The sequence below is a fragment of the Corvus kubaryi genome, unplaced genomic scaffold (genome assembly GCF_017639235.1).
Source record: "Corvus kubaryi isolate FWS band 111438036 unplaced genomic scaffold, C.kubaryi_AGA036_p1.0 37396, whole genome shotgun sequence".
NCBI classification, from domain to species: Eukaryota; Metazoa; Chordata; class Aves; order Passeriformes; family Corvidae; genus Corvus; species Corvus kubaryi.
Window position 1 is genome coordinate 30908414 of NW_024581135.1, and position 24118 is coordinate 30932531.

The 24118-nt window shown below is 38.2% G+C and overlaps 1 protein-coding gene across 3 annotated transcripts in view; it reads left to right on the forward strand.

Annotated features, from left to right (window-relative positions):
• Positions 1-24118, forward strand: part of COL5A2 (collagen type V alpha 2 chain) — a 172134-nt gene that overhangs the window by 71934 nt on the left and 76082 nt on the right. The gene's annotated exons all lie outside the window — the stretch shown is intronic.

Genomic DNA, 24118 nt, shown 5'->3' on the forward strand with positions numbered 1-24118 from the left:
TGTGGTCTGTGTTGATTTCCTGAAATGTGAGCAGGCTGGTTGTGGGACAGTCTGGAGCTATTGTACTCCTGAACATACTTCCTAGGCTTCTTATACACTGACTTCTTTTCCAAATTATGTCCTATAAAGGGACTTTGTAGGGCCTTCCAGCACACTGTAGGATTTACCCTACAATGCAGTTTGCACTTACTTTATCGTATATTTTCAAGAGTGTAATTTTTCTTGTAACTGAATTTCTCTGGTAATACGCTGGATTGCATAAGTGAGGAGGAGTCAAAGCCTAATGAATAAACCAGTGCAATATTTCTGAGACTTTTGTTCTACAAAGCAAAATGAGACTGTCCTGCCCATGCACAGCTGTGTAAGAAGTCCCATAGAGGGGGCACTTTATATAAACTTTTGAGTGTAATTCATATACTTGCCATAAAGGGAGGCATATTTTATGCATTTTTCAGTTACATGTCATACCAAACAAAACATTTGTGAGAAGATTAACCTAATTTTTGGTATCCACTTCATAAAAATTACAGCTTTTTGCCTGTTTAAAAAAATTTCACTATTTATGTGAGTTTTCTGTGGGGTTATTACATGCCATTTACTGTTTTGTTGGTATTATGGGATAAACCAGTAATGTAGTAACACGTTATGGGACATATTTCCCGTGTCCTGATGGCTGAGGCAACTGAGAGGTACGTGGTAAGTCAGAGAGCAAAATATGTTGTAATAAATTAGTGACATCTGTTTACACTTACTTCACTTACTCATCTTTCTGTTTGAGAATGTAATAGCTTTTGTCTACTATTCATACCCTTCTCCAATGTTTGTTATTTAAAAAAAAAAGAAACCAAACCTATTTTAGTGTGATGTGAGGGTTGGTGCAGTGAAGATAGAAGTAGGGTGCATTCTATACGTTGGTCTGGTTTAATTGCATAAGAAATGGATTTCAGCTTTTATTTAGTTCCTGATTGAAGCCTACAAATGCTGAAGAGTGGACAGGTTTTACCCTTAGTTTGTCTTGGGTTTAGTACTTATGCAGAGGTCTAACATCAGTCAACATTTTATTTTACTGCAGGTGACTTTGTCTATACAGCTGCTTTGTTTCTCCTTCGCATGGTCAAATGTACCACTTGAATATAGATACTACCAGGTAAATAAATATTGGAGGTATCTGGGAAAGCAAGAAAGGCACTTCAGGAAGTGTAGATTAGAAAAAAAACTATCAGACTTTCAGAATGGTAAAATACTGGTTTACATCCTGTCATTTTTCATAACAATCCTAGAAAAAATAATAATTGAATGCTGCTTGTCAACTTCAGCCACAGTGGAAAAAAGAAGTAGCTCTTGTGGTAGTATGTTACAAAATTTATCGTAAGGGGGATCGATATTGATAGATAATAAACCAGGTAAAATGGTTAAAAAACCTTAATGAAGGAACTGTAATACTTCTTCAAACCAAACATACTGCTTAACAGTAATTTTTTACTTTTTTGGCGCTTACCATTGCTGTGCTTTTAAGTAATGCTGGTTTCTTTATTAATTTTTTTTCCTCTTGAAACCATTGCAGATTGATATGCTCTGTACAAGAGCACTTGGCTGGTAGTGCTACATGGTGCACATGCTTAAAATGCATGTAAAAATGTGAAAACCAGACACTTTCAAATGTAGTACAGCAAAATTGGTCATTTTGAGACTGACTGTTTAAATGTGCCTATTTAAAAGTTATTAATTAATAAGGTCAGTGTGGCACAATCTAGAAGGACTGAAAGATCCTGGTTTTAATTTCTGTGTAGAGACCTGGTCTAGTTCAGAAATGCAATAGGATCATAAAGTGCCCAGGAGGTGGCTGAAATTATGTGCTCTTTAAATACTGAATACTGAAAGCTCTGAACCTTTGGGGTAGGGATTTCCACACAACTCTACAATCCTTCCTCTTTCCATAGGGCTTGGGATAGAGGAAACTACTAGCAGAAGCTAGGTGTCCTTCTGGGATCCTTCCCCATCCCCTTGGGAGTGTAAAAAGTTTTTTAAATATAAATTAGAAACACACCTTTAGTGGAAAATCAGTACACTTGAATCAGATCTGAAATTGTGGGAATCACCTTGTTCAAGAGGAATTGCCTGTGCAAATTGCACGTGGGCATGGCAGTGGTGGTTTATTGCCGCCATCTCCCATACTTCTTTTCAATCCTATACATGCCTTTGGTTCTCATCAGTTTTTGCAACATACCCTTGTCTGAATTCTGTGGTGAACTATATTTTCCTGTCCACCTCCTGTGGTGTCTACTCTCCTTCAGCTGAGATCATTGTGAGACCTGGTATTGACTTAAAAGTATCTAATTTGCCATGTTTGACAGTGTGAGCAAGGGAAAAAAAAAAAGCATGGTCATTTTTCTGTTTGGATTAATGATCTTCTTTGCCTTCTTTGAATTCTCAAGGTCTTTAATTTTGTCTGGGAACCGTGCAAGGGAAACTTTGGAGACAGAAACAGCTCAGCTGGTGGAATGGGAGCTATTAAATCTGTCCATTATCTTCTCACTGACACTATCTTTAGGGAGATAAGACGTTACATGGCACAGTCCCCATAGTGGGGCAAGTGTTGGGAATAAGTTGACAAGGAAAAGTCCTCTGTAGCTGTGAGAAAGTAAGAGAATTATTGAGTATTTGTGCCAAATGCTTCTTTAGCTTTTATGGCTCTTTCATCTATGTAGAGTCCTCACAGCTCCTAAGGAGAATGATATTGTATGGTTCTATATGAAAGCGGAAAAATACCCGTTTTTATGATTGTCACAATTTTAGTGAGGATCTGATGGATAATATTTAGAACTTCAGAATTATTGTTTAGGTTGGAAAAGACCCTTAAGATCATTGAATCCAACTGTTTGCACAGCACTACTTCAGCAGATTGATACTCCAGCTCAGCTTGGTGTTGGCTGTGAACTTGCTGTGATCCCCTCGTGCAGATCATTGGCAAAAACATTAAACAGGACTGGGCCCAGAACTGAGCCCTGGGGAATACCGGTAGTGACCAGCTGCCAACTGGATTTAGCTCCATTCACCACCAGTCTTGGGGCTTGGCCATCCAGACGGTTTTTTACCCAGTGAACAGTGTACCCATCCAGGCCATGAGCAGTGAATTTCTCCAGGAGAATGCCATGGGTAACAGTGACCAAATCTTTACTAAGTTCCAGGTAGATGACACCCCAGCCTTTTCCTCATCCAGTAAGTGGGTTACCTTGTCATCAAAGGAGATCAGGTTGGTCAAGCGAGACGTGCTTTTCATAAACCCATGCTGGCTAGGCCTGATCCCCTGGTTATCCTGTATTGATTTTATTTTTTCCCAAAAAGTTCCAGATCCCCAGATTGTTCTATTATATCTGTACCTCTGCTTTCTTAGTGAGAAAGCATGCATTTGTGTGTGCGTGCATGTAGGTATATATATTTGGGGGTTCAATCATAGCAAATAATTAAAAAATAGACATTATTATAGCTCTAAACAAGCAGAAAATGGCAATCTAGTATCCATTAAACAAAGTCATAATTCTGCGGGGACTAACTCATTGACTTTGAATATTTGGGGTTGACTTTCCTCACTGTAAAGGATATTCTACAAAGAAATTTCTACAAGAAGAGTTGTTCTGTTCAGCCTGAGCAAAACTTCGCTCAAAATTATGGAATACATGAAATTGAGGGTCATGTTAAACTATCCATATTATCTTGTACTTTTTTTGGAAAATACTTTGTGATTGATGAATAATTGCTTGCTGTGTTTGTTAGTGCATGCATTTTTCCCCTTTTATGTTTACAAATATGGATTATTGCCATAGAAACCAAATGGTCATTTCATGACTCATGCTTTGACATGCTCAGTCTTCATTTCTTGGTGAGGTCTTTTCATCCTTGCAATTTGTTTCAGTGTGATGACATTTTATCAGCTTGATTTGTTCATGTAAAACATGCAGGACTGGTCCTGTTTAACAACAGTTAGTTTAACTAACATAAGTTAGTTAAAAATAAGTATTTTTTAACTTGCTAACTCTTTAGAAGTTTTCAGAAAAAAAGAAATATCTACCAAATCTCTTGACTGATGATAAATGCACCTGGGAGCAACTCCTGGTGTTGCAGTTGTATTTCCTATCTGGGTGAACTGTGAGTTGTGATTTTTCTGTGGTTAGAATTAAACTGGTCAACTAGCCATATAACTTGGCTTTTGGTGTTTTTTGAGAAAAGAAACACAAATTCTTGTGTGTATGTGCAGGGAAGCAGAAACTGCAAAGGCAGATCTTTGTGCAACAATATAATCCTTTAGAAAAACTGAGCAGATGTTCGTGGCCTGTATACAACTATTTTTCTGTATACAGAGAAAGGCTACAAACTCGGTGCCAAGAAATAACAAAGTAATAATAAAAAATAGTCGAAATTCCAGCTGGAGGCATGTGATCTATCCTTATATGTACACTGTTTCACTTATGTTTGTCATTGTGACCCTGCAGATTTTTGTGTGTGAAGTCCTGATGATATAATTTTCTCAGAAATTCTTCTTAGAAAGAATCAGTCAAAGTGCTAATCCAGTGGATTCTCAGTTGGGTCAGGGAAGAGAGACTGGGCTTGCACTTCAGTTTATTGTATAGATACCCCCCTGCACCCCTCCCCATTCTTAATATAACGAACAAGGCAAACCCAAGTATCCTTTAGTGTAAAATGAATAAATTAATCAGATTAACTTGGAATTTCAGTTTTTGACAAAGGCTTCTTGGAGTTTGAACTTTGAGAGCACGAGGAAGGATTGTTGCACTGCCTGAAATCTCAAGCTGCAACAGACCCACCTTGTTCGACTGTCTTTGAATGCCCTGGTGAGACTGTCATGTGCAGAGGGTCATTTGAACTGGAGCATAATTTGAACTGGAATGTAGGATGCATTAATTCCAAGTTTAATGAAGAAAATATATTTCTTTCCATAGTATAAAATAAGAAACCAGGTACTTTCAAGCTGGAGAAAAATGTCTCAAGTCAGGTAACACTTTGAGGAATAGAGGTACCCAGGGGGTGGCATCATGTATTGCTTACATCTTTTATGTAATCAGTACATTGTGTGTGTACAAATAATACTGTTTCTTTAGATACTTTTTTTTTTGTCATGGGTTGTTCTGTGATTCTGTGCTTTTCCTAACTTAGAGAAATTTGAAGAGTTAGTGCTGTTCCTGAGCTACCAGAAAGGATAAACCAATGGTACTGACTATAGGAAGTGACACAATTCTTTTCGTACAAATTCTTTTTTCATAATTTGATTTATAATTATGAAAACAGCAATGTGCTGGAAGCTTTGGATGCTGGTAAGCCCTTGATGCCGTGGTAATTAAAATATCCAAACCGTTGCTTACAATTATCTCTTCTTAGTAAGCAACGTACATTTTTCATAGCCTGCTGTGCTGTCTTTTATTCTTGCAGTGAGAAACAATTCCATTATTCCACTATCCCACCCGCATTTGCTATGGAAAGGTCATGTGTTATATAAGCACGAAGACTGATTGTCAGAGGGCCAGCGGTGGGATACTCTCTGTTCAGGGAGCTTCTATTCATGCAGACCCTCGGGATTCTGCTTGTATCAGCTGCTGAAGATAAGTCTTGTCTTTGGAGAACTGTCCTAAGGTTGTTCCTTGGCCGTGCTGCTGCCAGCTGAAACTTCATTGGAGCTTTGGAGAATTTGCATTTTTCTGCAGCTTTGTGTGAGCAGTATAGTTGGGAGAGTGATATAATGAAGTTGTTTTTATACTGAAAAGCCTTCATGGTATTTTGTCTTCATTACTTTTCATTTATAGCTTTTGGGCTATGTAGCAGTAGCATGGGAGGACTAAAGAATTAATTTGAATCTTTGTGCCCTTGTTCTTTGGATAATGTGGCTGAATAGAAACACAAACAGCGACTCTGATACTGCTGGCAGGAATTCAGAGCTTTGGACATGAACTCATTTAGAGTAAGAACAGAAGAGTAAACTGTCTCCCTGAGGCCTGCTCCCTGCTGTGCAGTAGATGTCTGGCAGAGGAGGTCCATACAGTATCTTCTCCAAATATTCTTTGGTCATTAAATGCTTGCCAGCATCCTTCAGCAAGCTGGCCACCTGAAGTGCAGGATTATGGGCATAATGACAGTGTAGTGCAGGAAGAGATTGAGGGAGGTAAAAGGAGTCATCACAGAATCACAGAACTATTCAGGTTGGAAGGGGCCTTAAAGCCCATCCTGTTCCACTCCCTGCCTGGGCAGGGACACCTTCCACTACACCAGGTTGCTTTGAGCCCCATCCAACCTGGCCTTGAACAGTTCCATGGATGGGGCAGCCACAGCTTCTCTGGGAAACCTGTTGCAGTGCTTCATCCAACTCAGAGGAGAGAATTTCTAAACCTGCCTTCTGCCAGTTCCTGAGTTTGTCCTGGTCCAGTTGCTCCAAGATTATTGCTTCACATTAAAATGATAGTGAAAATACAGCTAAAAGCCAGAAGGAAACTGTTCCTCGTTTGAAGAGAACTGCCTCTGGCCACTGTATTATCATAGGTAACCTCCGAGGTTATGCTGAGTGAGCATTTTGTTTAAAGCAATTCTGTCTCTTTCAGGAAATCATAGACAAGCTTGATTGATATTAAATCACTGTCTAGTCTGAAATCTCATGTCTTCTGTCAGGTTAAACATCCCAGTAGATCAAGAAAAAATATTTAAGGAAAAAATTAAACAGAACCATCAAACAGAAGCCGTTTTACACTCAGCTTTTCACAAATACTTTCTTTACAGGGTTCTATCAAATCTTTTGATGTAATAAAAATGTGCTGAATTGCCATAGTGATTGCTATTCTTTGACAGTTATTTATGACTTATTTTCTGTCTACCTGAATGTAGGAGTTTTTTTTCCTCAGCTGGAGTGTCTCAAATTTTCCAAATATTGAGGATGATTTAGTCATCTTTAATCCATCCATGCTATTTCAGAAAAGTCAAGTTACCCTGAATTTAGTTGATACAAATTATGAATTATAATTGTAGTTAACAAGTGATATAATCAATAAACTAATAAACTTCTTTTTTAATCAAGTATGATCTATTTTTGGCTTTCTTGCTTACATCAGTGATGAACTTCTTGGTAGGAAAGATACCATTGAATAACTGGGTTATCTCACTCTTCAAAGGCTTCTGGAGGCTTCCTGCAATTCTTCTGAATAATCCTCAGTGTGTCTAAAGCTCTGAGAATAGAAGACAAAGGGAAGCAAGAGGCAGGAACTTCCAAAGAGGTGTAGGGAGTGTGGTGGGGTGTGTACCTCTCAAGGAGCCCTCAGCTCCGTACAACCGAGGGGTCATTGTCCTGTTGTGACTTAAGGCTGTGGAAAAGGAATGGAAATAGCCTGCGTTTTCCACTCCTTCGGAGGCACAGGCAAAAAATGCTATCTCTTTTCCTCTATATTAATTTTCCATTGGAGTTAACTTCTTTTGTCCTTAAAATTCCCAAACCAGCACACATAATGCATGCATTGAAAACCTTTTGGTTTCTAATATTAAAAAGATTTCATGCACTAGAAAAAGAACACAATTCTAAGAGTAAATATCTGTACTTTAGAACTCCCTCAAATCAGGAGTGTTCTGGTCTGTAAAGCTACCCAGGATATATGCTTACATCTTTAAAAGAAAGTAACATGTGTCTGTAACTTACTGCACGTTAAGGATTAAAGTAGGTTAATATATAGTGTGTTAGATACATGTAATGCATTTTACATATATATGTGTGTGTGGCGTCTTCCCCCTGTATGGGAACTACAGTGCAAGGCAGATGCATCTCACTGGTGAAAGTAATGGAGGATGATTTCCAGATGTTCAAATGCTTGCTTTGGCAAGAGGCAAGAAGTACTGGAACATGCATTGGCGGCAACAAAGGAAGGGAACAACCTGATGTCAGAGGCATTGAGCCTGGTGACAAGGAAAGCAGAACATGGAAAAGGGAGCCATATGGGGAAGGAAGAGCTAACATGACAGTATGGCTGCTGTCACCATACTAAATCTTGAAATTATAGTGGTGACTGGCAGAGTGCTGGGAGTCTACTTCAAAAATTAGGACTGAGGTTAGACAAATTGTCCTTTACTCATTTTTTTATACTTCTTTCTTTCTTTTTCTTTTTTTCTTTTTTCTTTTTTTTTTTTTACCCTGGGGGAAATGTTTGCTGTAATGATAGAAAATTCCATCTCAACCTGGACACTGAGATTGAGTAACTTTAGCATGCTTTGATTTTATATTTTCCCTGTAAAGTGCAGGGCCTTCCTACGAGTTTGTGCAGTGCAGAGCACAAAGCATCCTTGATATCAATTGAAGCCTTAGGGTACTACTGTAATATACATACTGAGTCATTGTGCTAATAATACATTTCTGGAATGGCATGGATTTTCATGTTGAATAGCTGGCTGATTTCAGAAGTAGAATCTGGATCCTCAGCAAGGAAATTTCTAGCTAGAGAATCACCTGCTTGCTGAAAGGATTCGGTAGGCACTTCTGTGGGGCTGGCCGTCCTTTTTAGGGTACTCTCCAACACTCTGCAGCTTTACCACATTTTAGCAAAATGCACTTTTTGGTTTGGTTTGTTGTTTTTTGGAGAGCAAGGTGAGATGATGGGGAGAGAAGAGCTAAATCTTGATCTCTTTAGGCTGTGCATGTTTGCCCCTATAAAGAGTGCCAGGGCCAACCAGTGGGAAAGGCGCTGCTTTAATTTTTGTTAGCAATACCATTGTAATGGTTTTTAAAATGAGGTTATGGAGCACTTGGTTCTTGGGGTTGGCTTTTTTTTTCTTCCAGCTGTTCTCTGTTTCTTTGAGTCTTTCCTGGTTTCCTAGGAAAACTTTGCAGTATGGAATTTATCTTTTTTACAGGCAGTTTATTTTGTTTGTGTTTGAATGTAATGAACATGGAAATTAAATATTTGGTTATTTGAATCTCCCATGCAGGAAAGTACTTTAGAACCTAACTTGAGGCACTTGAATAGTCTTATTTCTTGTAATGAGGTGACTTACACCTAGTTTATTTGCTCCTTAATGAATGAAAACTTTAATTACTTCAGTTTTTCTTTTAAAAGAGGGCAACAAACTTCAGGATCTGTTAATCTGAAGTATGATTTGATTAGGTGAAATGCAGCAGGGAGTTATCTTAAATAGAGTAGTTATCTTAAATATCTTTTATCAGTTACATTGATATTTTTGCACAAATTCATGTGACTTTGACTTCCTGTCATCGGTAAACACAGCCCAGTTTCTGGTTTCACAGGAAACCAAGGGAGTCTTGGTGGCTTTGCTTTGAGTTTGCTTTATGCTCAAATCTGACGTAGTAAAGGACCTTGCATCATCATCTCAGATATACATGTACAGAAGAACATGGAAGTTAAGGCTTCTGGGGTTCTCAAGATGACATGTGTCCTTAATATGATAGATGAACTCCTGGTAAATTTTACATGAAGCTAGAAGAGATTCAGTAAAAGCTTAAGTTTGGGACAGAATTCAGTATGCCTAGTCTGTTTAGTAATTTGGCATTTGGTGCGAGTAATGTCCTGATCTGTAGCTTTGTCTGGAAGAATGCTTCAGGACCCCTAGGCTGGAGTGATGATAGCACAAGGGAATGTGACTGCCTGGAAGGGGGATGCTCGTATGGTCCTGTTTTCTAACAGGATACAGCTGTGGCTTACTCTGAGTCCTATAAATGTCAGTGAGTGTTGACTCAATGTCATGAGAAGAAACTTTCTGGTGCGACAGTACCCTGCCTTTCTCTTACTGGGACTGGAATCACAACTGAGCAATCCTGACATGCATGCAATTTCAAAATGCCACAGAAGAGAGCATGACCCTGCTGCTGCTTTTCATGACTGCATCCAACATCCCTGCATTCAAAGCCCAAGTTACATCATTGGTACCACCTGCCAAGTAGAGTTCTCTTGAGAAAAGGAGTAAGGCATTCTGCCTGTGCTGCCTTTTTTTTTTTTTTTTTTTCAAGTCTACTTATCCTATTGGTTAAGTGTTTAAACTTCTGAAAAGGAGTCTGCAAATACAGCTGAAATACAGCACTGCTTTTTAGCTAAAGCTGGTCTGTGGGCTGAACAATGAGTTGGAGGGGAAAGCGTGCACTCTTAAATAGTATTGTTACCCAGACTTAGAAGGCACCAATACTCAAATTAGCTGGTCTTAGGATCCAGGTGTGTAGCTCCTGGGAGTGTACAGCTTCATTGAATAATTCCCTACATGACTTGCTCTTGGACACATCTGTGAGACACTGTGCAACACTTACTGTAGGGAATTACAGTAGAGGTATAGGGTGTGCTGAGCCCATATTTAAAGACCTTTACCCAGTTTGTCTCTTTGCTTCCACCCTCACACAAGAAGAAAAGGTATGGCTTTAAAGGATGCCTGTTATCTCCCAGTATAATCATATAAATCTGAATCTGGTTATGAGTAATGGAGTGGTTCACCTTCTGACTTTCAGTTGTTTACTTTGAGAGTATAGATCTGGGGCTGGTTTAGCAAAAGGATATGCTTCTACTAAAATTAGTTTCTAGTTTGTCAGAACTGCCAATTTATACTTCTGGTCACCAAAACCAAAAAATCAGAATTACTTTTTTACCCCAAAGTGGATTTTATTTCTTCATGAGATGGCTAAATAAGTGTTCATCTTTTTCTTGTGTGCATGTACTTTCTCTCTCTCTCTCTCTCTCTGTCTCTGTCTCTCTTTCTTTTTATTTTTTTTTCCCTTTAAATCTCCTCCCTTCCGGAAGCTGAAAGACTGAAATTCCTCCTTGAAGTTTGCAAGACTTAGAAAATTCTAAGTAATTTGTTTATACAATGGAATGCAGCGCACAATGAGATGTAAATACCAGCCCTCTGATCCTCTGGCTTTTGCTTTTGTCTTGAATTATAACTATTTATTGAAATGGCAGAGTGAGCTTTAGGACATTTTGTCAGAATCAGGCAAGAAAAATAGCTAATTATTATGACCCCTTTTGATATCTAACAAACTGTGAAGCTTGAGGCTAGATCTTGCTTAGGCCTGGTTCTTTTAGTGCTTGCCTGAGTAGACAGGAGGCAAGATTTTTTCACAGGGATGGATGGGGGTGGTGTAAGTGTTTTTAGATTTTTGAGGGGGATGGGCATTATTTTTTTTTTCCTTCCCCCTGGAGTTATCTAGAATAAGGATGATGAAGATTTGACAAGGGATTTTAGAGCTAATGCAGAAGAAGCTTCTCTTGCCCTTTGTGTGTCCTGTTAAAGCAATGCTTCTTGTACTGCTTGCCTTGCTCTGAGAAGACAACCACAAATGGTATAGGACAAACCTGGTTAAGGCAAGTTTAATAAAAGAAATTGCAGCGGGTTCTGGCTGACAACAGCCTCTGTCAAGCTGAAAAACTTAAGTTTGATTAGGAATAGAATTACAATGTTTGAGGAACACAGATATGAAAAAGCAAAGGCATCTGCTGTGTAACTTGTAGGTTATTACAGAGGCAGTTACAGCAATTACACTTTTTGTGCAATGCAGCACAATATCTTCAGGCATCTAAAATGTTTCTTTCAAGTCTTAATGAACTGAAGATAGCCCCTGTCCCTGAGAGTGATGTAGGTGTGTGCCATTCTCTGCTACACGTTTTTGTAGCCCAGTAGGAGATTTGAGGCTGGGAGAAATTGCAGATCTAACTATTATCCCTAATGACAGATATACTACTAAAGAACACAAAGTATTTCCTCAAAATGCCTTTTTTTCTGTTCTAGCTTACACTACTTTTCTTGGTGGTGGTTGTTTTTTGGTTTTTTTTTTTAGTTCCCATCCTGTGGGAAACTTGCAGGAGCCTGCAACCAGACAGCTCTGGTTTTGGAAAGGAGATTGTCTTCATGCAAAGTGCCTGGAGGGTAATGTTTTCCTTTCAGTCCAACTAAATGCATAATGAGTTTTCCAGTACCTGTGTTAGCACACTCACAGCCCTATGAGGAAGAGTCTGACATGATTGCAAAATCCAGGTTTTCGTAGCTGGTGAAATTTCTGGTATGTCATATGTGACTAAAGCTCATGTCTTGTGTTGCACCAGAGCTTTAGACCATGCTTACTCAGAGAAACCTTCTGCAGAAAGAAATGTGAGTCGTAGGAAAGAAATGTAGGTAGTAGGACCCTAATGTGAACTGTTTGGTTAGGGCATGAATATTCGTTTTCTAATAAAAAAGGAAAAATTTGGTGATGCCCTAAACAGGCTGGTCTGTATGTTATGCAGTCTGCATAAGAGTGTAAGAGCCGAACAGAGAGCAGAAAAAATGTACACATATTGCAGCTCTTTTTGATCCAAACTGACTTTTCATTTCTGATTAAGGAATATTCTCTGAGTCATTGGGCATTTGAATTCTCTATTTTCATAACATGTGAATAGTTCAGCAATTACCTGAAATTAATCAGTTGTTGTGTAGGAAAGTTTCCCACTCAGTTTAAGGTGTTACCTGCATTCATAAGAAGTTAATATTAGCGAAGATGGTACCAGGACATCAGGTGCTTGAGGCCTGATTGAAAGGGAGTGAGTTTGTAAAGCCAGTTCTGGAGCCTGTGTGAAGCATAGCTTGGCTCCTGTGCAGTGCACCTCTGAGGCAGTATTATGAGCTTTCCTGGTCTCTCAGGCTTGATACTAAAAATAGCAGGAATATTCAATTGTGTAGCTCAGTTGCACGAGAATGTTTTGCAAAAGACTGTTACACACATTTTGCTGCCTGGTTTGAAAGAAGATGCTTCTGTAACCAGGTAGATGATTGGACATCAGTGCTGTTCTGCGCTTTCAGTGTTTATTACCAGGTGTGCATCTGGGATTTAATTTATTGCCCTTGAGAGATTCCCAAGGGTAATTATGTTCTGAGTAAAGCAGTCACAGGTTCTGTACCTTACCAGTTGGCTCTTCTGTCTTTGTGCCTGTATCACTGGGCTCCTCAGATCGTATTCTTTTCAGAGAAAGCTTGCCAGTGAGACCTTTTTCCATGTTGACATCGAACGGTTCTTAATTACCTAAATCCAGCCAGCCACAGAAAATATACTTAATGGAGGGACCTTATAGAGCTTAAAGTGCAGTTGAAATTACATAGCAGTTATGGGAAATGCATGGTTAGTTATGCCCTAAGCTGTGCCTTCCCTCAATTCTGCACCACGAAAGAAAAATATCATCTGTATCATTCACTCCAAATTTGCTTTTGTTGTAGATGAATTACTTTGAGGGTAAAAAGGGAGAACTGTTTTCTTTAATATGTATCAATTCCATTAGTAAAACAGTTAGAAAACTAGTGCTTAATGGTCCTAATTATAGTTCTGAGTTGATTCCTGCATTGGAAAAACAGAATAAACATGTACACTTTTACTGTTTGCCGTTATAGATCAGCCTGAAAGTAAGAAAAGTGATTAATTTCAAGGCAATGTTTTGAACAGTGAAATTTTATTATCACAGTTAAGATGGTTGTGAAGTGGAAATTTGATTCTGATATGCTTGGCACTGAACTACCAACTTTAGATATTTTACATGTAGTGAAAATACTTTTCATGAAGTAGGCACTGAAATAGTTTGAGGGAGAGCTGCCTATGCAGATTTTGTGTATAACTGGGATGATAAACACTTTATTTGAATGTGATATTTACAGGTTTATTTGTACAATAAAAATTTTAGCTGAGAAAATGATGAGTGAAACTTTTTTTTCTCCTACCATGCAGCTCCCAGGAGCTTCACATGTTTTATTTGTTTTTCTTCTGGTCTCTGCGGCATGTAGTGTAAATTCAGAGCTTGGTAACCAGTGGTCTTTGGAAAATTGCTTGGAAATGTCTCCCTTTCACCAGACGAGGTTGGGCCTGATGTCAGTGCTGAGACCTAGGAGCAGTTACTGATCCCGGGGTGACATCCAGGCTGCCACTGTGTGTGATGAGCCTGCTCCCTTCTTTTAGGCTGGTACCTTTAAATGCCAAGCCAGTATTTGCAATTCCTGAATTTGACACAGAACCAGTGAAATAAGGGCAAGCCACCATTTATTTACTTCAGCTTTCATGAAGGAGGCCTATCCCAGGCTCTAGGCAACCTGCCATCAATTATCCACACAATTCATAACAAAAAAGGCAAAAAAGCAGTAAACCATACCCACGTTTGCCAACTGCCTTAGCTTAGGGGAAATGAAATCATCCAGCCCCTTGCATTCCCTTAGGCCCTGTAACTGCCCCTATCAAACATTTGTTCCAGAGACAAGCTATGTCTCTGTTGGAGTTAAAAATGTACATGTTAATATCTTCCAACAGATCATGAAATTTCCTAGCTTAGAAAGCTGGCTGTGCCAAGCTCCTCTTCTATAGACTATAATTTCCTTTCTGAAGAGAGAAGGAGCATCTGGACCTACTCAGTCCCCAGCACAGAGCTTGTCCACGTCAGCAAACTGGAGCTCCAGTGCAGCTGCCCAGGGTCAGCTCTGGACTGCCTGGAATCTCCTTATTAAACAAGCCCAGAGTTTTGGATCTGGACCAAACCCCTAGAACTGAACATGCTGGGACATTTGAAAAGTCCTGTTTCTATACCAGAACGCGCTTGCAAAAGGTCATTGATGCATGCTGCAGACATTTCCCTGAGTGCTCCAAGTCTCAGATTTCAAGTGCAAAATCTTATCCGAGCATAACTGTGATTAAAAACCCAATTAATGGAGGGGTCTGCTTTCATTCGTCTCTCCAGCGGACAAGGGAATAGACTGTGTTTAACTTTCATGATCAGAATCAAACTGTCAGTTTAAGATTATATTGGTTTCTTTAGAAGAATTTGTTTAGATCTTACATTCTCAGCCATTGTTGCTTGACAGAAATTTTCCAGTAATTAAACTTCTGTCAAAGGCCATCCTTGAACTGTGCTAATATAAAGGTATAATTTGGCATGAATGGTAGATTATTAATTTTGGGGAGAGGTTGGTGTGATATCTAATTTCATTCCTGGTTCTGGCTCCATGGTTCTTTCTAGATGACTGTTCTTCTGACTTTGCTAAGAGAGAATACAGTAACATTATTCTTGGCACTAAACCCAAGGATTATTGGCTACTGACATGCTTGGGTAGAGGGAGACATACAAATGGGATCCTCAGTACACATTAGTCAGGGAGATTGGAACAAGATGCTTCCACTGGACAGCAGTTGTCTCCTGACCCAATTGCCTCAAAAAACCCCAACCCCAAACCCCACACTAAAACCCCAACCCCCTTATCCCCCAAAGAAAACCAGCACCAGTCTGGGTTTTCTGATTTTCAAGGTGCTGTGTTGGCTGCCAAGTCCCACCTAGGATGTTTCTGAAAGGCTTGGTTGAGCAGCACTGAAACTGGTCACATCTGCAGTGGATTCTCTGGGGTTGGTTTACAACACCAAATAATTTTGCAGTATGTTTTTCCTTTGATTGCAATTTTATACTTAGGTAACTAATGCATGAAAAAATGTACTGTCAAGTCAGATCATTTGACTTACTCTCCTGACATTTCTTTTTGGAAGAGGCAGATCTTGGAATAGGTTTTCATCTGGTGTAAATTACAGTGCTACTGTTACTTCAGTGGAACAATTTATGCAAGCTAAAGGTCTGCAAGATTATCCAGAGGCCAGGTGTGCCACACATTCTGTGTTTTACCCCACTCTCTGTAAAATTGTGATGTATTAATGACTGATGGGTTCCTATTTTGGTATTTGTTGGGGTGTGTATAGCTAATGCTAATCAGTGTTAGCAATCATGCAATGAAAGTATTATCCTTAGTAAGCTTCCCTTGCGTGTAAAGGACATGCATGAATTTGGAAATATTTCCTAGCCTCCAAGCTGTAATTTGGGGTTAGGAGAAACTCCCACCAATGCGCACACACTTCTTAAATTGGAGAAACAACGCCTGAAAATGTAACAAGTTATTTGCTACCTTTTGGGTTCTCATCCAACACAACCCTGAAAAGCCTGAATTAAAGCTCAGATTAGGGCCTCATTCAGTTGTTGTGATGATGTACTGAGATTCACAGTTCTTTGTCCTAATTGCAGAACATGAAAGATAATTTTTCTGCCCTCCTGGGTGAGAAGCTGGGCCCTGTTATGGCCTCGTATTGAGTGGACAGTGGATGCCATTTCAGGTATCTTGTGATGTTGCCCATGAAAACAGCTGAATTTATAGCCCTATGAAGTTTGCATCAGAGATGAGGACTATGGGGAATGAAACAGACATGTTTCAGTGTCTTAATTCCCATTCAGAAGTAGATAACTTAGTATTTTCACTGATACTACTGTAAACATTTTGAGAGAGGAGCAGATCTTTCTGCCTGCTCCCTCAGGACTTGGGTAAATCCTCGTTAGGACTGCAAGTGTTGCCTTAGATTCTGTGATATTAGTAAAACTACTGATACTACCACCTAAATGTAACCTAGGAAGCTTGTTTGTCTCCTCCTGACTGAAATGTTTTATTATTTAAATTAAACATTGTGGTATCATCAAGCTTGTGATCCACGGAAATGAGTAAAATTAGGCAAATTATGTCCATGTTGTTCTTTCCTGTATTTTAAGTCAGGAAGAAAAGCAACTGGTAAGAGTAGTATCCAGGTAAGCGAACATTTGAAGTTCTGTAATCTCCTGGAAGTATAGAAATCCCCTGATTGCTACAGAGCTCTTCTTAATAGACCGGGGCAAATGCTGAAGTGTGTATAAACAAATATATGTATGCATATGTGGGGCAAAAGTAAGGAAAACATTTATTATGTTGATGAATGAATATTAGTGTTTCACTTAAAAAGAAAAGCAAGACATTGTGAATGTTGGCATAGTGAGATATTATTTCTTTTTTTCCCCCCAATTTTTATGGAAATGTTTAGGAATAACTTATGCTTTAAAATTTCTTTCTCTTCTGGTCAAATTGTATTTCCAAGAAAGAGGTAGAAAATAGTATAAAACAAATTTAACTTGTTTTAAACAAATAAGATTTTTATTTCAGCAAAATTGAATTACTAGAAAAAAATGTACTTAGATGTCAGGCTTTTTACCATAGGAGAATTTCTTAACTGATGTCCATGTGTAAGTAGTCCTCAAATCAATGAGATAAGGGCCTCCCATCTCTTCCACAGCATCTGTAACTGCTGTCCCTAAAACTAGGGAGATCACTGCCCTTGCTACAGCACTACCATGGATGTTTCCAGTACTGCTGACTTGACTGAAAAATTATGTAAACAAGAAAAATGGACATGGAGCCAAAGAATTCACAAGCCGTGAAACTCAATTGGGGAAGAGTTGAGTTCCATGTTGAGAGGAGACATTTGTTGTTTCACTGGTTCCTGGCTTTGCAGCATCACACGGCAGCACTGGATTGTTGGGGAGAACTGGAAGGAAGAAAAGGGGGAAAAGGGAGGTATACCTTTCTTTCAATCTTGTGCTAAATCAGCAGTTTTCAATTAAAACGTAGGGATTTGCTGGTTTTTTAAGATCTTCAATTTCCGTGCTGTTTAGTGTTCTCTAGAATTGTCCCAAAACTTAGTAACCAATATGGTTGAATGTAAGTTATTGTTTAATATTGTGTATTGGTTAATAATATGCCTTATGTTCCAGAACAAAAATAATCAAGAAAACATACACAAAAAGAAATGAATTAATGACATGACCTGTTTTGTATTTAATGAATAATTATAATGGGATATGTTTCTTTGTTTCTCTAAATAATTCTGCCCTCTTTTTTCCTGCCATTTGATAAGCATAGTTTGGGAAAATGGAAATACGAAATGTGACACTGATATCAGCTTTCTAAAATTTCATTCTGACAAACATTTTCTGTACTTGATTGGATCCTGACAAAAGTGCAATCAAAATATTTTGTAGCCAGTGCAGAGAGGCAGGAAACACTATTAATCTTTGTGGGCCATGGTCTTTATTTTTGTAGCTAGGGATTAAAGCACTCCCCTATATTTGGCAAGAGAAGACCCTTATTTGATAATACTTAGTAACTTGGCATCACATCAGTTTCCATAATTGCTTTTGCATGTATTACACTGCAGCTGTTTCTTTTCCAGTGATCCAGGTACTGCACTCTGAGTTACCTGAGATGAAACCCTTGTACTGTGTTAATAAGTATCTCTCCTGTAGGTGTAATGGTGGTGAGACCCTTTAAAAAAAAAGACTTTCTGTTTATAAATTAATTGGAAACGTTTCTGACTGTAAGTATGTTTGTCACTCCAGTGTATGGAAAAAACGCTGCAGGTTCTGGCTTGTATTTCTGGAGAGTCAACGTAAATGCTTAATTAAAACAACAGCAACAAAAGTTGTGTTTTCCTATTGGAAGGGACCTTAGGTTGTGATGAAGGTAGTGTAAATAACTGTGTGTAACAGATGATCCTCTTTTCATGTGACAAAAGTTTAATGTGGAGAAATCATATTTATCTTAATTACGGAGGGGACTAATGAGAAAAATTACAGAATAGAAAAAATATGCAGAAGTTAATGTGTAGTGTTTAAGTGTAAAATCTGTTCAAAAAGTGCCCCTAGAAAGTTTAAAAACCTGCCTGTGGAGTCTGTGCGTATGAAAATGGGGGTTTCCACCTAGAGTCAACTTAAGCACCTTTGGGGCAGTCAGAAGCCATTTCTTCAACTGCAACAACCACGCCAGAGGATGAAATGTCCTTGCAGAAGAATTGCTTTGAGGAAAGGTACCAAAAACATGGGAACTGGACGTCTTTATTTGTGTTTGATAATTGCTCATGCGACAGAATCGGACTGAAGTAGTACCATTGCTTAGCTGTTGTCTTTGGTTGGGGTCAAGCTGTAGTTCAGCATGACAAAATAGGACATGCAGTGTATTACAGAGACTTCTGGCTGTGAAGAGCAGGGAGTCATTGCTTTCTAGTAAAACTGCAAAAAACCCCCAGATGCTTGTGGATCATCTCAGAAAAAACCAGATTTTTCTTTTTTTTCCAGTGGATGAAAGGTAAGTGGTTGAATGTGTCCTTTCAATACCAGTTTTGTTAATGTTGCATCTGATGTAGCTGTATTTCTAAGTAAGAGATACCTCACTTAAAAAAAATCTCTAAAATACTTAAAAGAAAACCTTAGCAGAATATACTCAGCAAATTTAACTTCTTGTCCTTCAAAATAAGGTGAAATTAGGTCCGGTCCTCTTGAATACTTTTAAGATGTGACCAGAGAGGCAGATAAAATACAGTATCACTCCTGTAAAATTCTGGGAACAAATTTCTTTCCAGGAAACAGAATTACATGACTTCTCACAATGTATGATCAGGCAAGCAATGGTGAAATAATTATAGAATCATAGAATATCTTGTGTTAGATAGGACCTGAGAGGATTGTGGAGTCCAACTCCCATCATCACATGTTAACACCAAAATCATCATTATTATTATTATTGTGGAGAAGCAAGTAAACTGAACAAAGCAATAGTTTTCAGTCTGATATTGAAAATGCTGTCAAATTTTATAAAAGCTATTAATTGACACAAATCAGGTGGTAAGTAGAATCTAGCTTAAAAAAAAGAGTGGAATTTATCTTTCCAACTTAGTGCAGACTAAGGTCAAATTTCTGCAAAGTGACCTCTAGCTGGCCTGCTAAGAAAAAAAAAGGAGGAAGGAATGTACTTGATGAGTAGCCATCCTTACAGTGTCTCAGGGTGAATGGGCCTACTATTTTGGAGAGGTTAAGATTTCAGTGTTCTAATTTGGGAGACATGTAGGCCTGAATTTTTGAAAGAAGCAATTTATTTGCCCTTTTTACTTCAGGTTGAGTGGTGGTTGTACATCATTTCATTAGAAAACAACAATAAAAGAAATCTTTCCAGCTGAACAACCACAAACAAGGGACAAATACTTTCAAATACTACACATTCCTCAACTGTAATATAGGAACAAAGTAATATTATATAACCTACATTTTTGGTTTTTTTTTAAACTTTGAAGTATTTGATATCCTTTGATGGAATTAATTAAGTTTCAAAATATTTTATGTACATTAAATTTCATCTTCAAATTGCTGTTTCATGGTACAATGGAAAAAGATCCCCTTATGTTATAAAATTTTTAAAATAATTTCTTTAATATTAATCATAACTAAAAGGTAGTGTGCTCAAACTACATCTATACATTTGAAATACTTGAGAATGTATACAGAATATATGCATAGTACAGAATTTATGCAATGCAAAGGTAAGGATCCTGATCTTAGGAGGAGATTGTACAGGAAACTTCACAAAGCCTGTGTTTTCTGAATTCATTCAATGAACAGAAAAAGAAATCATCAGGAAAAAATAAATTTCAAAAAAGCTATCTGAGACTAATTAGCATAAGTAGTTTTTAGGCAGGGTATGTGCAAACTGTGTCCCTGCTTCCATTATTTGTCATGCTACATCAGATGTTTTAAGGACTTCAGAATTAGCCAACATACTCTGTGTTTTCTGTGGAAGGCACTGCATACCAGGAGACTATTTTCAACTTCATTAGAATTTACAGCACATGGTTCATATTAATTTGCAAACTAAATACCAGGTAAGTGATTTTCATGTTCATGATAGAAAAAAAACCAAGTTATGGTTTAAGGCTCTAAACAATTTTGCAGCTGGAAGATTACCTAATGATTGTATTTGAATTCAAACATCAGGTTTTTGCAAAGCCAGACATGTGCAAGCTGAAGTTGGAGTTGAGTCACACCAAAACACAGGTTATTCTACAAATACTAAAAACCTCCCAGCCCTGTGTGTAGGTTATTCAAAAGTAGCATGAAACTTGCAAATCAGTGCCAGCTACAATCCTGTATCTAACAGCATGACCCAACCTGCTGGTGAAGCCATGTGACAGCCTGCTGAATGCACACATGCTTTTTTTGCACACCTCAGAAAAGTAGGTTTTTTTATTTGCTGGGCCTACTTAGAGGTTGTGCACACCTTGGAATATCACTAGATAGCCTATATTTAAGCAACCAAATCAAGTCCAGTATATTGATGAATGTGTGCTTGTGTAAGTTTTTCTTCTGCACTCTTTAAATATGTTTTTGTGGCTACTTTGCACTTGAACTAATATTCAGACATTATTTTTGTCAAGTGCAAACCTGAAATTGTTTTTTTGGAGGGTAATTCACAGCCACATTTAAATTACTAGTTCATTTAATGTAGTATTTTGAATCTTATAAAATGCCAAGGAATTTCTAAACTGAAACATATATTTTACCTGTAATTTTAATGAGTGTGAAATTGGACAACTAATAATGATGATGCAGTTACAGAATAAAACCAGCAAGCACATTAATAGTCACCTATGCTAAGTCTGTATTGAGAGGGTAATGGTGAACCAGTTGAAAGTTGTGTGGCAGGTCATGAGAAATGCAGCCCAGAGCAAGGTTCTCAGTGATAGACAGACATTGAGGGAAGTCAAGGATGGATCAGGAGAACTAAATAAGGGAATCCAGAGCAGGAGCAGGAATGAGAGCTCAGGAATCCAGAGCTTAGTTTTGTGAGGATGTCTGTCAAGCAGAAAGCTAACCCAATAGCTTTCCCTTATATAAATAGCATAAATAAATATCTGATATGTCAGGATTTGAGTTTGAGGAAGATTGATTCTGAGTAGAGCAGACCTGCCAGAGCCTGACACTAAATGTGCGATCAGCAGCAGGCCAGGGCTCATTAAGTTTTTTCTATTCTCATGACCTGGAAAGGATTTTATGGCAAAATACCTGAGCTCCATTTTATTTATAATTGAGTTGTTTTCTACAAGGTGAGAAGGTAAACTAAGTTCAAACTACTTGATATGCAGAAAACCGATGTCCCCTTCAGTGTTTTTGGATCAATGCATATGATGAATGCCTGATACTCTGATGCTGACTAAATGGGAATTTATTAGTCGTGGGTTGCTTTGTGTTTTTTTTGTGTGACTCTGTAGATGGTTTGTGGGAGGAGGACGTAGGAGCAAAGGTAGGAGTTGGGAAATGATTAGATGTGTCTGATACATACATTGCTGATGTTAGGCTTTTCTTGAAAACTGGGGAAATGCACATGCAATTAATTAAAACTTGGGTACTAATAAAGCATTTTGAAATGGAAAACTAGAACTAAACAAAAAGAAGGAACAGTCTGATGATGATAACAGTAAATGAGGTTAATGTCATGAAACTAAAATAGAGTTAATGCTGTGTTGCTCATTAAGATCTTTAGTTTGATGAAAAGTTAGCTGCTAAAAGTCTAAACCATGACTGAACAGTACATTTGTTGCCAGAGATGATATTATTAAGCTTGTATTTTTTGTGTAAAAGACTTTAACCTCTCAGAAACAATAGATTAAATGCAGCCAAAATGTGGGAGGATGTTCTCTGTTTACATGCAGGGGAGATGAGCAGACAGACGTGTGCAGTTCTTGCAGTGACTGCTCTGTGTGAAATCTGTGTTTGAGTGTGATGGCTGCAGAGCAGGCCAGTGTGTCTGGTCTTCCCTGGGGCTTGTTCACATGTGCAGTCAGGTAACTGCAGTGTTCTGTGCAAGGTCTGGGTACTGGGTGTCTTTTACCACCATGATAAGGTATGGAGGGGATTGGTTACAGTTTGCTTCATGCATTTTTTTATTGCACAAAATGTGTCGGTGGGTTGGGCTGCAGCTGTGGGAACATAACAAAGGTCTCTTTTTTAGAAGGTTGAGACAATATACCAAAGAAGAGTCTTCCTGAGTGTTAGGAATTACAGAGTTAAGTGTAAAGTCTTAACAAGGGGCAACTTATAATTCAGAAACATCTTAATAGATTATGTCAACCTTAGCAGAACCTGTTTATGATTTTTGCCTGAAATTTGTAAAATTCAGCTGTGGCTGGGACCCCACTGGATTTAAGGTAAAAGGCACAAATGTATGCTTATTTGGGAGCAATTCCACTTTTATTTTTCCTTAATTTATAGATTTGTAGATTGATAGTCTTCTCTGATTCTGTCTCCAGCATAAAATGGAGGTCTAAAACAGAAAAATCAGAACTAAACCTGTGTGGTAGTGAGGCTAATTTTACAGATGTCTTTTGTTCATTTGGCTTCAGCTGCTTAAAACTGCAGTGCTTTAATGGTTAGCAGGTATATTGATAATTAAATAATTAAACATCAGGTATATTGTTAATAAACACCAGAGGTGCCTCTGGATTAATATCAGCCACCAAAATGAGAGCTGTGCATTCTAAATGAATCTGTGAACTGTTTCAATACTATGAGATGGAATATACTTGAAAACTGATTTTGTGCCAAAGCGAACAAAAAGATAGCTCTGTCCTCAGTGCCAAGCATATGTGTTTTCACCACTAGATAATTAATGTGCATTTACTCATGCCAGTGTGGAAAACCAGCCTGGATTCTGCTGTAAAGTAACTGTGTGAGATAGAGTTACTCCAGTGATGGCTGACCTTGTCTCCACTGGGATTTTACAGTGCACTTTCTAATGCTAGTTTTCCCACTGTGGAGAAAAAAGTCCAACAAAGGAAAAACTAAAAACAGCTGTTTTGCTCTCATTCTGAGAAACCAAATTTGTATTGATAAAGATTTGTTTTTTCATAGTAACAGTTATCTTAGTCTATATTTATTCTTTCCAACCAACTGCAATTATACCAGGTAAGGAACATGAGTAGGGCAGGTCTAGTTTGAAACCTGGAAGCCTAGATAGAGAGCGAGAGAGTGGCAGGGACCGGGGTGTTTCTTTCCTTTGTGGAAGGACAATAGAGAATTTTAGGGGATGGTGAAGGAATATTTTAGGGAATGAATGGGACTGAAATTCAAGGGACAGAACATGCTGTGATTTGGTAAGGAAGGGGATACACTCCTGACTACACACTTCTAAAGGAATTGCTGGAACAGAAATGTGTCAGTATTTCCAATTCAAAACCTTATGAAATCATGAGTCATATTAAAAAAAATTTAAAATAAGATCAGCTTTTTAGTTGTCTTCCCCACTTGTTTAACTTTTTAGGCTTCCCTCCATGCTTTTTTCTTTTTTTTTATGTTTTAAAGATTTCCTTTGCACACTTGGGGCTATAATTCTTTTTCTTTTCATGAAAGATTAAATCCTTATAAGTAATATGACCCAGAACCTAGAGTTTTAAGAAAAATACCATGCCTCTTCA